Source organism: Euphorbia lathyris, chromosome 6 (assembly GCF_963576675.1).
Source record: "Euphorbia lathyris chromosome 6, ddEupLath1.1, whole genome shotgun sequence".
Taxonomy (NCBI): Eukaryota; Viridiplantae; Streptophyta; class Magnoliopsida; order Malpighiales; family Euphorbiaceae; genus Euphorbia; species Euphorbia lathyris.
This window is the reverse complement of record NC_088915.1, coordinates 41,268,989-41,287,494: the sequence shown is the minus strand read 5'-3', so window position 1 is coordinate 41,287,494 and position 18,506 is coordinate 41,268,989. Positions and strand designations below refer to the sequence as shown.

General features: G+C 39.4%; 1 non-coding gene across 1 annotated transcript; it reads left to right on the top strand.

Annotated features, from left to right (window-relative positions):
* The first annotated feature begins 17,850 nt into the window (after positions 1-17,850).
* Positions 17,851-17,957, top strand: LOC136234415 (small nucleolar RNA R71). Its single transcript, XR_010691299.1, has one exon. It is a non-coding gene; the product is annotated as a small nucleolar RNA R71 (small nucleolar RNA).
* Positions 17,958-18,506: the final 549 nt, after the last annotated feature.

Here is an 18,506-nt window from a genome sequence, read left to right as displayed (position 1 = left end):
GGATATGCATAATATAAATTTTATATAGGTTGTATTAATCTAATATGTAATTATTATAATTTGATTAGATTAAATATAAGGGATACGAAATTAATGGAATTAAAATTGGATGAAAATTAATTTGAGATATTAATTTGATTAACCTAAATATTACATAAATAATATATGTAATCAACCAATTAAATTTATTTAATTGAGTCTTTGCATGTTTGGAGTTATGGACATATTTCAGACCCTTTATTTAGTCTTTTAGTATTTTTTGAAAAATAGGGCCTGTGTGTCCTGCCTTATGTACTGTCTGTTGTAATTTCTCTTCTAATCTAATTCCCTTCAAATTAATTGAAGTTTTTTTAGTAGTATAGAAATTAATATTGATGTAATTTTAAGGCGCCAAGGAGAAGACGGAGGACCTAAAGAGAAATATGTAATAGTTAGTATGCAACACCCTGGTCCAATACCATGTAGATATTGTCCGTTTTGGCCCAATTCCAACATATTGGGCCTTACGGCTTTAAAACGCGTCTGCATGTATTGGATTCTCATCTTACTAATAAGCCCCAATCACACTCTCTCTCCATTTTCGATGTGAGATTCAGTTCATTACTGCCCCCATCGCCATCCCTTAGGGCCGCTCCTTGCTCAGGCCTTCTTACCCCGACGCCACCCACTCCGGACCGGGTCGTTACATAGTATTTCCCTACGGTTGACCATTTATTCCGTTTCTGGCTCAATGAAATAATTTAGATGATATGTCCATAACTACCAATGTGAATTATATGTGTCTGATATATGGTAAAGCAAATCAAGACTAGGTTAGATTATGAGACTTAAAATAAAAATCCATCACTAATTAAAAATTACATAAATAAACAAGTTATTAAAATCGGTTGCCCTCCCTAATATTATAATTTAGCCGGCAGTATCGGGGGACTTTGGGTTGTTGAGCAAACTCAAGCCCGGGTCTTATGGGTAACACCTGAATTATTGAAAACTGTTTTCACGAATATGGGTGTAATACTTAAATTAGATTATAGTAATTGGATGAGCAAACTCATGTTATTATAAACTAATGGGCAATATCGTTGAGATTAATATAAATGTATATTAGTTACTAATGTGGTTAGTAACCCAATAACCTAGGAATCACATGGTTGATGTGATTGATTACATGAATCTACCTAACAAATGAAACTAGCTTGTTGAGCAAACTCAAGGTGAAATTTCAGGAGTTAGGATCCTAGCTCACTAAAGGATTTGTGAAATTCTTCGAATGAATATTGAGAGCTATTAATTTGGCAAAATAGTGGGAGCAATTTAAGATAAAATGTAAAAGTCCTAAATTTTAAATTGATATACTTTAAATCAAATGAATAACATACGCTACTCTTTCTCACTCTCAAGTTATATTAAACACACTCCTACAATCATGACTAAAAACAATCTGCAAAACATACTTACCGATAACAAGTTGAACGGTTCAAACTTCACCGACTGGTATCACAACCTCAAAATCATTTTGAAGTTCGATAAGACAGAGTATGTACTAGATACACAGATACCCTCTACCCCATCTGATGATGCTCCCATTGAAGAGATCGATGCTTACTAGAAGCATAAGTCCGATGACGATCACGCGGGATGCATCATACTTGCATCTATGACACCAGAATTGCAAAGGCAACATGAGGAGATGGATGCCTATTATATTGTCATGCACTTGAAAGAGTTGTTTGGGAAACAGACTCGTTGTGAACGCTTTGAGATATCGAAGCTGTTGTTTCGCTGCAGGATGTAAGAGGGCACATCTGTTATGACACATTGTGTCAAGATGATTGGCTATATTACCAAACTTTCCAACATTGGTTTTGCGATGGATCATGAACTAAGTGTCGACTTACTTCTTACATCCCTCCCAGAAAGATATTCCCAGTTCACTATAAACTACCAGATGAATGACTTACAGACCACTCTTGAAGAGCTTGCCAATATGCTCAAGACTGTTGAGCTGAATATGAGGAAAGATAAGGTAACACCCACACTTATCATTGAGGGATCAAGGAAGAGGAAAGGGAACCCTCCCAATCCTAGATATCCCAAGAAGGGCAAGAGAGCCAAGCCAGCCCAAGCTAAGGGGAAGCAAGTGAAGAAGCCCAAAGGAGAATGCCACTTCTGTGGTAAAGACGGGCATTGGAGAAGGAACTGCAAGGAGTACTTAGCCTCCCTCAAGAAGGGAAAAGACGGTGCTTCTACCTCTGGTATGTTCTATATTGAAATCAATACAATTTCACAGTCTGGATCTTGGGTATTGGATACCGGATGTGGATCTCATATTTGTACAAATATGCAGGAACTCAGGCAGACTAGGGATTTGAAGAAAGGAGACATAAATTTGCGAGTTGGGAATAGAGCAAGAGTTGCAGCGCTCGCAATTAGAGATTATGTTTTAAATTTACCATTTAGACTTGTAATAGAATTAAGAAACTGTTTGTATGTTCCAGAGATGTCTCGTAACATTATTTCTATTAGCTGTCTTGTTGACGATGGCTTTAACATTTCAATAAAGAATAAATTTTGTGAGTTTTATAGAAATGATATTTTCTATTTTTCAGGAATATCATTGAATGGGATTTATGTTTTAGATGATAAGATTGTTGTATTCACAATTGATACCAAAAGACATAAGCTAGATAATGTTGGTTCCGTGCAATGTGACAAGATTAGTTCCAAGGGGGGCGGGGTTAGGAACTATTTAAAAAATTTCACGTAAGGCTGACTTATATTTTGAACTTAGACTTTTATTAAGTCTTTTAGCACAGTAATGCTGAGTAAGGTTAGAGACAGATTTAGTCAACTGCTGACTAGAACTGTTTCTACCGTGAGTCAGGAGATAACACTTAAGTCTATTCCTGAACTCAACTTTCAGATTACTCAACTCAGCGTATGTTTGTTAACGTTTTACTAGGCAGTACTTAGCAAGCAATATATTTAAAGGAGTAAAGGGTTAGGAGTTACTCAGCAGACGTATCTTGGTTCGGCCATTCCGCCTACGTCCAGTCCCCGGAATTCCTTCCGAGCTTTTCGAATCCTCTACTAAACTCTTTAAAGGTAGAGCACAAACCTTTTACAAATAGTCACTGAGTATACAAGAGTACCTTCCTCTATTCTTCTACTCAATACTATATCTACCGCTGGGTGCTATAACCGAGCAACTCAGCTTCTCCTTTCTATTCTTCTAGAAATGATAAAATATTTGTTCTAAACAACAGCTACGAACACTTTAGATGAATTGAATCACTCTAGACTTTTACACAAAGATATGAATTGGTGTAAGAATTTGCTTTGCTTTTCAACACAGAACTTCAAGTTATGATTTGGTCAACGTTTCGACTTGATGAAGATCTACATCGAATGAAGCGTTTGAGAGGCCTATTTATAGTGACACTTGAGGCACCAGTCATTTCGAATTTCGAAATAACCGTAGGAGGGAAACGGCTTCCTGTCACTTTCACTCAGTCAATGCTCAGCGTCTTCGGCCAATAAGAACGTTGCATCTTCTATCTTCGTCAGGGATCAGTTGCTTTTTCTCAGGCTGGTCAGAGTGTCTCCACATTTTAGGAAAAGTCTTCCAGATAGCTTTCTGCTTCGTCTGAATATTTCCTTAAGTGGAAATACTTTGTCTCCAAGTTGTCTAGGCCAGTCGCTGACCTGACTTCCTTGTCGCTTGACTCAGCAGCTTCGTCTTGAAGCTATTGAGAAGGCTTCTCGATCCTTCTCTTCGCTGGGCTGCGTTTTGTTCTGCTTGTGCCGCGTTTCATTCAACTTGGGTCATGTGGCTTTCATCAGTTGACTTGGGCTTGACTTTCTCTTGTGGGCTTTTGGGCCTTGTTCTTTTAATGTCTTGATTCTTATAAATACAATTAACTCAACATTGAACAAACACATTAGTATTAATAAATCAAAGCATTTAAATTCAATGTGTTAGAATCATGGTGAATTAACTATATTTAAGTAATTTTGTCAAATCAAAATCATGTGGAAAGGTGTTTCAACAAACTCCACCATTTTGATTTTTGCAAAAATATTCAAGTGGAACTCAGTGTTGAGCTCCCCCATGATAGTTGACCTTTTCTAAACTTTTGAGAATTCTCCTCTGTAAGGGTTGAACCACTGACTTATTTTTACTTTAAACATTTTAAGGTTTAATCAAGTAAGTCTAAGGTCAGAATCAAAAGTAGGTAAGTTCTTAGAACATTTTATCCTTACTTAGTTTCTGATACTTGTTGAATGGAAAATGAAGTTCAGTTATCAGAGTAGGAGTAGACTGAGTAAGTTCATGGATGCTGAGTAGTTTTACTCAGTGGCCAATTACTTGTATAATTTTTATGTTCATAAGTTTTAATTTATTTTGTTCAATGATTTTTAGGCAAGTAGACATTTGAGAATAGTCAACAGTAGATCAACACAGCAGATAGAGCGAATTATATAAGACAGTGTAAAAATGTATTCAGATGTTATGAAAAGATACGTTCTTATATAATTCAGATCAACAATGAGACATATCAGCAACAATCATCAAAACAAGCAAGTTAAAAACAATCCATCTATTAATATTGACTTGGACTTGTTTGGATTTGGATGTTCTAGGTTGCTGAATTGACTGTGATGGTCCTTGTTGCTGAGTTTCAGAGTTAGGGGCAGTAGAAGTGGATATTGGTTCTTTCTGTTGAGTTCCTTCTGTCAGTTGCTTATCTTTATTTTTCTCCCCCTTTTTGCCTGCATCACTGGGCTGAGGGGCAGAAGCATAAAATTTCCCCTTTTGAACAGCACGAGTCAGTAGGGTTGAGAACTGTTGAAGTTGACTCGTACTTTCCTTAAAGCTTTTAAAAACTTGCAGATCGCCTTCCATGTTTGCCGCTGGAATCTTCATAGTGGCACTGATGAGACTGAGCATGAACTCAAGTGACTTACTAAGCCACATGATAGTGTCAGTGAGTTTGGCATATGATTGATGATGCCTTTTGAGCATGGAAGAGTCATAAATGTGACAATGCGAAGTTTGGTACTTGACATGGTCATATGTAGCTTTTGCATAGTTGAAGATGTCAGTTGCCCTAGCCTGATCAGTTTCCATTTCTTCCCTCGTTAAGCTCAAGAGTCGCACAGCCTCAGCGACTTGCTCGATAGTGCATTGAGAGGAAGAGGAAACTAAGGTCCTGTTCTTTTTGACTGAAATTAACTGAACTGAACTGAACTGAATGCTACTAAACTGAACTGAATTTAACTTAACTTAACTGCACCAAATAATTATAATTATAATTATAATAAATGATATATATAATGATATATTTTATATATAAATAATTATAATTACAATAAATAATGATAAATTATATATATATATATATAATGAAATGATATATTATATATAAAACATTATAATTGTAATAAAAAATAATAAATTATATATATAATAAATTATAAATTATATATAAGTAATTATAATTATAATACATAATAATGAATTATATAAAAATTATAATAAATAATAATACATTATATATAAATAATTATAATTCTAAGAAATAATGATGAATTATATATAAATAATATATCGATTATAGTAAATAATAATACATCATTTATTATAAATAATGATGAACTATATATATTTTTTTTTGAATAAATGATGAACTATATACAAATAATGCTAAATTATAAATTATATATAAATACTTATAATTATAACAAATAATGATGAATATAAATAATATTAAATTATAAATTATAATAAATAATGATGAACTATATATAAATAATACTAAATTATAAATTATATATAAATAATAATAAATTATATATAAATAATTATAATTATAATAAATAATGATAATTACTGAAATGAACTGAACTGAACTGAATGCTGCTGAACTGAACTTAACTGAACTTAACTGAACTTACTTGTGCTGAAATTAAGTAAAAAAGAATAGGGCCTAACTCTCGAGCTTTGATAAGCTTAGTATTCAGCTGCTGATATTGCTGAGTGACTTCAGCAGAGGTGGCGACCGTTGAGTTTATAGCAGAAATGGCGTTTATTTTGCCTTCGATTGAATCCATATGATGAATCATCAGCATGTGAAGGTCAGCCAACTTGACAAGAAATTCCTGCTTAGGCTGCTGAGAGACCATGGAGGTCAGAACATTCATCCTCTCCTTAAGACCTTTAATTTCGGTTAGAAGTTGCGTGACGTTTGATAGTTGAGAAGACTCAACAGAAGCAGATTCATCAGCACTGGCTTGAGACTTATTCAGATCGTTGATGAATGCAGTAGCTGAGTAGATGATTCTTCACGCTGATTCAGAGGCATGCAAAAATCTTAAAGGATCTACCTCATCATTATGTAGTGGAGTCTCAGTGGCCGGATCCTCGTCAACAGAAAATATTGGAACTTGGGGTTGTTGGACAGGAGTTGAATTGCGTGCTTGATCAAAGTTTGAAGTTTGAGCGAAGGGAGTGGCATTCTGAGTGGTGGTTCCATTAGCGGGAGCTGACTGATTTACTAACTGCTCAGAGTGTGGAGTTATTTGTTTAGTAGTAGTATCCACATGCTCAGTGTCAACTTTGAGCTGAGTTGATACTTGGGGTTGGATCAGCTCGAGGTTGTCTTGAGCAGGTGTATCTTCAAGTGCTTGCTGCTTGAGTTGAGCAGCAAAAGCTTTGAACATTTGCTCAGTAGAGGAATTTTTAAGAGCAGCGGTGTCGGCAGATGTTGGGCCCAAGTTGGGTTCAGTTTCGGCATGTTCCTAAGAGCCAGAAAAAGAGGCTTGTTTTTCCATGCCCTGTTGTTGAGTGGGTTCAATTGGACTTGTGCAAAAATTGAAGTCCAAATTTGTCAAGTCAACAATGGGGTCTCGAAGCAGGGAGTCATCCAGAATATCAAAGACTTGTGGTTTGAATGACTTCCGTTTGTATCTCTTTTCCCTGCTTCCCTTGTGGTTCTTGGATTTCTTAGAAGGGCCAGCGTGAATAGGTTCAGTGGAAGGAATGGAATCATCTAGCTGGATGTTCTCAGTGGGCTCCTCAGCAACCACTTCAGCTTCCTTCTCAAGAGACTCAGCTCCCTGCTCAGCAGCCTGCACTCCAGCAGCTAAGTCTTCCTGCTTAGGAGCTCTTATCCCCTCGTCGTCAATCTTCTCCTCAGCAAAGATTGATTTTTCTTGTTGAACAGTGGTGGAGGGAATAGAGGAGGCAGTTGGTGTTCATTGTTGCTTACCAGTAGAGGTAGAAACACCTCGTGCCTGTAGAAAGAAGGCATTTTCTGGAACAGTAAAACTCAAAGGAGTTGCATCCTTCACTCTGAGTTTAATGGTTGGCCTCTTTCTCAGTGGCTCATCATCCACTTCATCAGTGTCAGGGGCTGGTCTCTTCTATGGAAACTCAGCAGATTTAGTCTTCGGCTGAGTAGAAGATACACTGACCTTCTTTGCTATTGATATAGGTGTTGACGTGGTTGACTCAGCAGCCTTTCTTTTCTTGCTCTTTTCTTGCTCTTGCTAGACAGGCCAGTTTCAGCTTCAGTTTCTTGGACTTCCTTACCCTTCTTGGCTTTAGTTTTGAAGGGCAAGCTGTGTGTTAGGCTGTTCAGGATCACCGAAGTGATTTCAGTCCCTATCTCCTTCCTTTCCTTGGCCAAGCTGACCTTGTGATCTTTTAGGATGGCAGTAATGAGGGATCCCATCCTGAGTATCCCGGTACTTCTCTGAAATGCCCTGATTAAAAAGACGGGCATGTTCAGTGGCTTGGTCTCAAGCATATGCCAGATGAAGCATTGCTAAAAGTTAGAAGCTGATGACGTTGAGTTGACTTTCGGGAAGAGGAAGTTGGTCAGTATGTAGTGTGCCTGACGTTGAGGTAGAGAAAGCGAGGTGGATGAAACTTCTCCTACAAATCCTTTGGCCTTGCAGTACTCAGTTTCATACTTAATTCGGTTCACATCTTTTGTTCTCCTCATTTTGGTTCCTTTTGCCTTCAGCTTCATGGGTGTTTCAAGGTATGTTGGGTTGATGATGATCTTGGTGCCTTTTACCGAGGTCACCATATAGTCAATATCGTCATCCGCTATCGTCAAGTTCTGGTAGAACTCAGTGACAAGCGTAGGATAAGTTTCTCCAGGTAGGGAAAATAACATTGTCCATCCATTGTCTGAAATCCACTTACAAAAGGGTTCCTCAGCTTCTACGAAGTCCTTGGAGAACCATCGTGAAACGTTGATTTTGGGATTGGTAAGGTTTTTGTAGGCAGCAGAGAAAGTCCTTTCCCTGGTTTCTTTGTTCTTCTTCTTCTTCTTTTTCTTAGAAGGAGTAGAGGTCTTAGCATGGGGATCCTGACCTAGGATGCTGAGCTCCGTCATAGCCTGGTCATCCTGACCATGAGCTGGCTGTTCGGATTCAATAGAGGAAGTATCATCGTATTCCTGTTCTTGACTTCCTTCGGGAGAAGAAGGGTCAATTTCTGAGTCTCTATCCTCGTAATGGTCATTTTGGCTAGAGGAGGTTTGTTGATCATCTCCAGACATGGTGTTCTTGAGAGTTCTTGAGGAAATGAAGAAAGATTTAGGGTTTGAGAGATAGAGATTTGTGCGAATATCAAGCGTAGAAGATAAACAGTGAAAAACTTTCACTATTTATAGCTGAAGGGAAGTGATTCGATAGGTCAATGAAAAGGTGGGAATTCGAACCACTCAACGTCATTTAATTCTGACATTAATGACAGATTACGACGCATGGTTTACTAATGATGACACTTACGTCATCCTAGTGGCTACTTAAATACTCGTGCAAACCCTAATTGTACAAGTTGATTTACTCAGTAATTGAGATACTCAGTAGTTAAGGTACTGAGTATGCGAGACAGTTATATGGTGTGTTAAATATGGACGCTAGCAAGTGCACTAGGTCATGTGTAGTATTTGGTAAGACCAAGTGTCGTATTCCACAGGGATTGGACTTTAGTGAGAAGAATAAGTTACCTTAAGTGTTAGATACAGATCTTGAGTGGGTGAATAGTGTTAACTTTAACATAAACAAAAACAAAATGAGTAATAGGATAAATGAATTCAAGATGAACAAGCACAGACCTAGCCATACGCCTACCGAACAACTGTGCCTAACTTTTATCGTTTAGTGAAGTAGATCTATATTCCTGAGTTGGGTCTCTCCCTCATCGGTCACTAAGGCCCGGTGTCCCATTTCCAAAGATTCTAAGTAAATGATATTAACCAAGTGTCCTTATGCTAACATACAAACAAGCATTAAGCAACAGGAAGCATTCATAAAGAAACCCCAATATGTGGTAGTTTTCATGTCCATCCACTACAACATATGCCGATTTGATGTTTCCGTTACATCGGAGCACCGTCGTGCCATCTTCAGTAACCATAAAATAGACTCGATCTTAATCTATTCTTTAAGCATTCTAATAACACTCAATCATGGATAGAAATACTTCATTCATTGATAAAAGATACTTACAGTCGCCGTTTAAATGGCTGGCTAGGCCTGCAGAAAGAATTACTCACTCATTGTCATGAGTGAATAGCTTGTTCTTCCCAAAACCATTCTTCCGACAGAAAATATAAAAACAGAGAATAAAACTAGTGGTGGCGGTAATGCCGAGATCCCTATTACAATAATATTCCCTTCCTATTTATACTCCCCTTACATCAACCCTAATTACAAGGTTAAAGAGTCACAAAAAGTAAATACAAAGACAAGTGAACAAATCCACCTACACTTGGCGCAAGATGGAAAGTTGTCTTGCTTTCCACGTTTATCTCTCTTTCTCTCTCATGTGGTTTGATCGACCCGCGCGTTTATCTATTTCCTTCCAAATGACCCGTTAATGCCGTTGTTTAAGCTGTTCTGTTCTACTGAGAGGTTGTTCGTGAGGATTCCTGCTTCGAACTGTAATTTCTGCCTGTTTCTTCCATTTCTAGTTGAAAACTAAGACTTTGAAGCTCTTTTCCATGAGTGTTCATCCTTATTTATTTGCTCTTTTTACTCGCATCAAATTACCCCCAACTTAAGCTTTTGCTTGTCCTCAAGCAACACATCAATATTAAATGGAGGAACAGGAGGAATTATCACAAACAAATGAACAGCTAAGTAGATGCAGTTAAGGTTTCTCTAATGATTGTAATATTCATATCATGAGTAATTAGGCTGATACAACTAGCTAGTGAATCCCCTGATCAAAAATCAATTATTTTCCTAGTACTTCTGGGATTTCGCTCATCTCTCACAGTGTTTGCTCTCTGTTTGTGGGGTGTTTAAGTCACTCGACAGCCATGCATACAAAGAATAAGTTTTGACCTGCCTTATTGTCTAACAAATACTCGAAATTTTTCTTGGCACCTCAGAATCATTACAATGGTGAGGGGTGGTTTGAATGGTTGATTGGTTGGAATTTATGATTGGAGGTTTGTGGTGAGTGGATCGGTTTAGCTTGGAGAGCTGGCCTATTTTTGTTTCTAGGCTTTCCTGTTTCATTTTTCTTTTGAACGCTTTAAAGGGAAAAGTTTTTCGCTGTTTATTTGACAAGGAATTTTCTAAGTGACTGTGTCCCCTTTGATAGGTTTTGGGAAACAGGGCCTCTTTCTTTTACTAACCAGCTTCCAGCTATGGATGTTTGTATGGGTGTTTGGTGGTGGATGGTTGGATGTTCATCCTATTCTGCCAGGATTCATTTCTTTCTACTGAAAGGCAAACAAGGCAAAATCTAACTTACCTAAAATACGCAAAGCCCACTCTTCAACAATATTATTGCAACAATGTGCAAGATTTAGGCACAAGCCTCACTGGTTGTTTGTACTTAGCCAACAATTAACATGATCAGGGACTTCACAAATTAATTAATCAACCTTAACTACTCATTATCGATCATCACACCATCATAAAGAGAACAAAAATTGCATGGTAACTTAACTATTCTAAGTTTGGTCAATTCAACCCAAAATGAATATGAATGGGTGAGTGGCGGGTGAAGCACACAGGGTGATTATGGTGTTTGTGCTTTGTTTTTGTTTTTGTGGGGTGGTGCTGATGTGAAGCGAGGACCAAGCAAAAATTAAAAGTAGGAATAAAGTAACAGAGCATGGCAAAATAGCATAGCAAAATCAAACAGCCAATCAGTTGCTAAGACGTTGTTCCCCTACCCCCAACTTAACCAAAACATTGTCCTCAATGTAAGACAATTGGGTAAGAGACAGACGCCAACAGCATCGCGCGAAAATAACAGCAGCAACCAGCCGAACAAAGGATAGAGAGAAAGAGAGTGAGACATTTACACTGTTGGGGACTGGGAGGAATCGGCCTCCTCATCGGCATTAGGTTTTGCAACAAAAGGTGTGGGTCCTTCTTCAATTGGTTCAATTTTTATGGGGCTCTTCTGTGATTCATCGGATACATTGGGCTTTGGTGCGGACTGGTTGTTCCCTTCTGGAACGGCTATTATGGCTCGTAAGATCTCCACTTCTTTCTCGTAAGAGTTGATTCGATGTTCCATCATACGCATGTTGAGAAGGATGGTCTCCATGCTCATCCGAGGAGCAATGCGGTAGATTATGTCATCATCACTGGTTGGTGGTTGTTCTAGGATGGAGCGTATTGGGGTGGCATGAACAGGTTCTGGCATGGAATCTTTGGACCTTCGTCTTTTGGATGGACTAGGTGCGTCTTTGTCCTTTTTCTTGAGTTGCTCTGCTTCTCGCCATAGGTACCAAACTCCTTTGATATCGCAACAGATTTCAATCCGCTTCATCACCTGCAAGTTCAATGGTTCCATAACTGGACCAAGGGTTAGTGTAATGATTTTAGGATCGAAAAATCCCAAGTTCTGAGCAATGGTGGTCATGAATGGTCCACAGAACAGGCCATCGACATTCTTCTTCTGTTGTAGTGAGGCAATGTACTCAGCAAAATAATACCCAACATTCAGTGGCTTCCGGTCTCGTAAACAGGCTAGTGCAAACAGGTCAGCGGATGGTACTGTGGCTTGATGGACCCTGCCAAAAAGTGAACCAGCGAGTATACGGTGTAAATATTTCAGTGAATAGTTCTCGATACCTGAGGCCTTGAATGAACTGGGGTTATAATCGGTGTGACCAGTGATTGCATGCCAAAAGGAATTAGCATCGAAGTCCTAGGGGATCTCTCTGTACACCGATAGGTAAGGCTCTTCTTCAAGTTTGGTCTGGTCGACCAGGCCAAGGAAAATATTCATTTTGTTGATGGAGCAGTTTATGTGGTTCCCAATGAGCCGAAATTGGTAGCGCTTGTGATGATTAGGGTCAGTGTACTTGACATCGCGTTGGAAGGTGGAAATGAACTCCATTGTGAGTTCGTGGTATGTGAACTCCTCGATGGCCAGAAATTTAGCCAGATTAGCGCCTTCAATCATTTGCTTGACCTCTGTGTCAAGACCTACCTCTCGTAAACTTTCCCAACAGATTTGTCTGGTGGCGCACAGCTCCGTGTTTTGGAAAGTTTCGTAATTAGTTTGCTCAATCTCATCGGAGAAGGTAAGGAGCTGCTTGGAAAGGGCAAGAGAGTTTTGGGTTCTAGAGCTTACATCCGGTTTCTTTTCTTTGCCCTTGGTGGCGGTGTCAGACCTTGTGTTCTTTCGTGCCATGGCGGATTATCAATAGGTGGTTAGTGGTTTTTTAGGTTAGGAAAAGTGTGGGTTTAGTAGAAAGGTGAGACCTTTATACAAGATGGAGAAGGAGAGTGAACCATCAAGGATAGTTTCAACCGTTTGGACCAATCACTTTTCTTATTCTGCCGTGGGAATAGGGAATCAAATGGCCATGTTTGGAAAGAGGGGTAGCCACATCAATGCTTGTGACCGTTGAAACTGAGGGCCTGTCGTCTGACAAATCTGCATTAAAGGACAAGACAGCTTGGGCGGTGGTTGTCTCGCTTGTGGTGCGGGTTGGTGAGAGGAATGATTGTTCGTACTTCCCTATGTACTTAGAAACATGTTTATTCAAAAAGGGAACTAGAATAGGAAAGGTTAGCATAAAAAGAAAAAAATTGACTATGTTTAAGAATTTAAAATTAAACTATTTAAGAAATAAATTTAAATTTTATTTACCCCCAACTTTTTGATTTGTCATGGTTTGCTCAAACAATGGGTGACGCCCACTGTTTCGGGAGGTTCATAAGCCAAGTAAGGCTTCAGACGCTGTCCATTAACTTTGAATATCTCTCCATCGGTGTTCTGGATTTCTATCACCCCATGAGAGAATATGCGGTGAATAGTGAATGGGTCGAACCATCGCGAGCGAAGTTTACCAGGGAACAGGCGCAGGCGTGAATTGTAAAGGAGGACTCGTTCGCCTTCTTTAAAGTGCTTTGCTTGAATACGCTGATCATGCCACTTTTTTGTCTGTTCCTTATATTTGAGTGAGTTTTCATAGGCGAACAGTCTGAATTCATCTATTTCGTTCAATTGAGCACACCTATTCTGCTTAATGTCTTAATCATCAAAATTTAGAAATGTTAGTGCCCAGTATGCCCTATGTTCTAACTCAACAAGGAGGTGGCATGCTTTTCCGAATAGGAGCCGGAAAGGGGACATCCCTATGTGTGTTTTATAGGCTGTTCGGTAAGCCCACGGTGCATTATCGAGTTTCAGAGACCAGTCCTTTCGTGAAGAATTAACTGTTTTCTCTAAAATTCGCTTCAGCTCCCTGTTGGATTGTTCAACCTGTCCGCTTGTTTGGGGGTGGTATGGTGTAGCTATACGATGTGTGACACCATATTTTTGAAGTAGTTTTTCAAATAGTTGGTTACAAAAATGAGTACCTTGATCACTTATAATTGCCCTTGGTACTCCAAATCTGGTGAACAACTGTTTTAAAAATTTAATCACTACCCTTGCGTCATTTGAAGGATACGCACATGCTTCCACCCATTTATTCACATAATCCACTGTGACCAGGATATACTGATTCCCAAAGGAGATGGGGAATGGTCCCATGAAGTCGATGCCCCATACATCAAAAATTTCGCAAACAACAATGTTGTTTAGAAGCATGGCGTTTCGGGCAGAAATGTTGCCTGTGCGTTGACAGTCGTTGCATCTTTGAACAAACTGTTGGGCATCTTTGTATATGGTGGATTAGAAGAAACCTGCTTGAAAAACCTTTGCAGCTGTTCGATTGGCCCCAAAATGTCCACCTGATTCCGCGGCGTGGCATTTGTGTAAGATCTCCATTCCTTCTTCCTTGGTCACACATCTTTGCAGGAGCTGGTCTGCACACAATTTAAATAGGTAAGGTTCCTCCCAAATGTAATATTTAAGTTCAGAGTAAAACTTTCATTTTCGATTTGTAGAGTATCGAAAAGGTTTTATTTTGCAACCCAAGAAATTCGCAATGTCAGCAAACCAGGGGAGCGTGGAGAGTGCAAACAGTTTTTCATCAGGAAAATGGTCGAGGATCTCGGGTTGTTCGATTTTCGTGGTTGCTTCTATTCTGGATAAGTGATCAGCTGCTAGATTTTTGGATCCCTTTTTGTCTTTGATCTCTAAATCGAACTCTTGTAGAAGTAACAACCATCGTATTAGTCGTGGTTTAGCGTCCTTTTTGGCTAATAGGTATTTCAATGTAGAATGGTCGGTATAAACAGTTACTCTGGAAAGTACAAGATAGGGGCGAAACTTGTCGAATGCATAGACCACTGCAAGCAACTCTTTTTCTATGGTTGTGTAATTCTGTTGAGCTTCATTCAGAGTTTTGCTTGCATAGTGTATGGGCTTAAACTACTTGATAATTCGTTGTCCAAGAACAGCCCCTACATTAAGATCACTGACATCGCACATGAGCTCAAATGGTGCATCCTAATCTGGTGCGGTGAGTATAGGTGCATGTGTCAATAGCTCCTTAATATGTTCGAATGCCTGGTTGCATTTGTCGGTGAAGATGAAGTCAGCCTCCTTATGTAGTAGTGCGGAGAGTGGTTGTGCGATTTTTGAGAAATCCTTGATGAACCGTCTATAGAAACCAGCGTGTCCCAAAAAACTTCGAATATCCTTAACTGTTTTGGGCGCAGGTAGTTTCTCGATTACTTCCACTTTAGCCTTGTCAACTTCCAACCCTTTGCTTGATATTTTATGTCCAAGCACAATGGCCCCTGTCACCATGAAATGGCACTTTTCCCAATTTAGGACCAACTGTGTTTCCGTGCACCTTTCCAGAACAGCTTCTAGGTTTTCTAAACAAGCTTCAAAGGATGTGCCGTAGACAGAAAAATCATCCATAAATATTTCAACTATTTTCTCAATCATATCATGAAATATGGCCATCATACATCTCTGAAATGTTGCTGGAGCATTGCACAACCCAAATGGCATGCGTTTGTACGCAAAGGTCCCATATGGACAAGTGAAAGTGGTCTTTTCTTGGTCTTTGGTGCTGATATGAATCTGGTTGTACCCCGAGTATCCATCTAAGAAACAATAGAATGGATAACCAGCTAGTCTCTCCAACATCTGATCAATAAAAGGTAAGGGGAAGTGATCCTTTCTTGTTGCTTCGTTGAGCTTCCTGTAGTCAATGCACATCCGCCATCCTGTGATTGTTCTTGTGGGGATGAGCTCATTTTTGTCGTTTCTGACTACGGTGGTTCCTCCTTTCTTAGGAACAACTTGGGTAGGACTGGTCCACATACTATTTAAAATAGAGTAAATGATTCCTGCCTCGATGAGTTTGATCACCTCTGCCTTCACAACTTCTTTCATGTGCGGGTTTAGCCTTCTTTGCGGTTGCACAGTTGGTCGATGATCTTCTTCCATTAAAATTTTATGCATACAAATTGTTGGGCTGATTCCCTTTATATCTTCTATTTTCCATGCTAGAGCCTTCTTGTGCCTTCTTAGGATGGTAAGCAATTGCTCCTTCTGATCCTTTGTCAATGTTGCCGAAATAATCACTGGTCTACTATTTGGTGGATCCAGAAATGCGTATTCTAGATGATCGGGCAACTGTTTCAGTTCAGGGCATCTTTCTTCATTTCCCCCTTCGAGGTCTATTTCAGGAAGAGTATCATGTTCTTCTTCATCGTTGGTTCCTTTAGTATTACTTCCCTCTTGGTCGAAGTCAAACAATTGTTCCTCCTCTTTATGTTTCTCCGTATCAAATTGTCCCTGCAGGAAAAGATTATCATCTTCCATATCAAGAAAATAACATGAATCATCAGAAACTGATGCATAGCGAACAGCTTCATGCATCTTAAACACTACTTCTTCGTTATTGATTTTCAGAACGAGCTATCCTTTGTGTACGTCAATGACAGCTCTTTTTGTAGCTAGAAAAGGTCATCCCAAGATTATTGGAACTTCCAAATCTTCTGCAATATCCATTATAACAAAATCAACAGGCAATATGAAATTTCCGACTTTAACCAAAACATCTTCGATTATACTCTTGGGGTATCGAATTGATCGATCCGCTAACTGGACCGTGACCTTAGTTGGTCTTGGTTCTCCTAGACCTAATTGCATATAAATTGAGTACGACATAAGATTAATACTGGCTCCTAGATCACATAAAGCATTTTGAATAGTGAGCGTTCCTATTGAACAATGTATAGAAAAACTCCCTGGATCCTTGAGCTTCTTCGGAAGTTGTTGTTTGTCTTGTAAGATTGATTAGTTATCCCTGTTTAGTTCACCATAGCTACACTTTCCAATTTCTTTTTGTTAGTCAGTAGATCCTTCAAAAATTTGACATACATGGGCATTTCAGATAGGGCTTCGATGAACGGTATATTGATGTGCAACTTCATCAATTGTTCCAGAAAGCTCTTGTGTCTCTTCTCACAATTCTGCTGCTTCAGTCATTCTGGGTATGGAACTCTTGGTTCATAATGAAGTGTGCCTGGTTCGTCTTTAATCACCTGTTTATCTTTCCTATGTTGAGGCGCAGGTGTTTGATCGTTGAATTTCGCTCCATCTTCTTTATCCGCAACAGATTTTTCACCACTGTCCCTTACCTCTTTACCTCCCCTTAGTATGATAGCATTGACTTCTTCTTTTGGGTTGGTCACAGTGTTTCTTGGAAGAGTGCCTTTTTCCTTCGAGGATATGGCCGTGGCAAATTGCTGCATTTGAGTCTCAAGATTCTTTATGGACGATTGTGTCTGCTTCATAAACTGCATCATCATGGACTCTAAATCAGGCTTTCCTTCTTGTTGAGCATTTGATTGGCGCTGATATTGTTGGTTAGATGAGATGCCTTGTTGCGGTGGATATGATGTTCGTGGGTGCTCTTGTCTGTAAGGCTGCTGCATAGCTGGTTGCCTCTGATTATCGTTCCAATAAAATTCGGATGACTTCTCCACCCTGGGCTATATGTGTTCGAATAGGGATTCGATGGTTGGCGAGCGATGAAATCACACTGTTCTTCCATTGATGCACCTGGTTTGGTTCCCGGGCAATCTATGGGTCGATGGGGTCCACTGTAAAAATCACAATCATCGGGTGATAGTATCTCCATAGGGGCAGAGAGCTGCGTGTTGACTGCTAAGATATTCATCTTTCCCATCGTTTTGACCAGATGTTCCATTTGTGAGGACAGTTTGGTTATTGCCTCACTGTTTGCATTATTCGTGACTCTCTTTCCATCACCTCTCACCCAGTGCCAGTTATAACTGGTATTGACCACTCTTTCAATTAGCTCATACAATGCTTGAGGTTCCAGTTCCTCCAGATTCCCATTGGCAACTGATTCAATTTGTATCTTGTATGCGTTGGTCACTCCATTATAGAAGTTCTGCACTTGCATCCATATGGGTATGCCATGATTCGGTACTCTTCTCAACAGTTCTTTATATCTTTCCCATGCTTCAGATAAGGATTCATCCTCTTCTTGAAAAAAATGTGAGACTTCATTCCTCAACTTAATTGCTTGTCTGGGAGGAAAATATTTCATCAAGAACAGGGTAGCCATTTCCTCCCAGTTCGTGATAGATCCCGGTTGTAGATTCTTCAACCAATTCTTCGCCTTATCCTTCAAGGAAATGGGGAACAGTTTGAGCCGGATAACCTCATCGCTATCATTTCTATGAGTGCGGAATGTGTTGCACATTGTGACGAAATCTTGGATGTGAGCATTTGGATCTTCATTTGGCTATCCCCAAACTGCACATGTGTTTGTAACATCTGAATCATTGAAGCCTTCACTTCAAACATGCGATTGCCTTCGTTTGGTATGACGATGCATGATGAATGGCCTTCAGTGGACGGTCTGGAGTAATCCTTCATCCGCAACCTCTGGTTACCATTATTGTTATTTTCGTTTTCACCATGACCTTCCTCATGGCTCTCATCCTGTCTCGAATTTGGTATTTCGATCTCGCGATCCATTCTGATGCATCTAGCTTGTCTAAGTAGTCTTCTCCTTCTTCTGTATGTTCTCTCTATCTCAACATCTATAGGAAGGATAGGAATA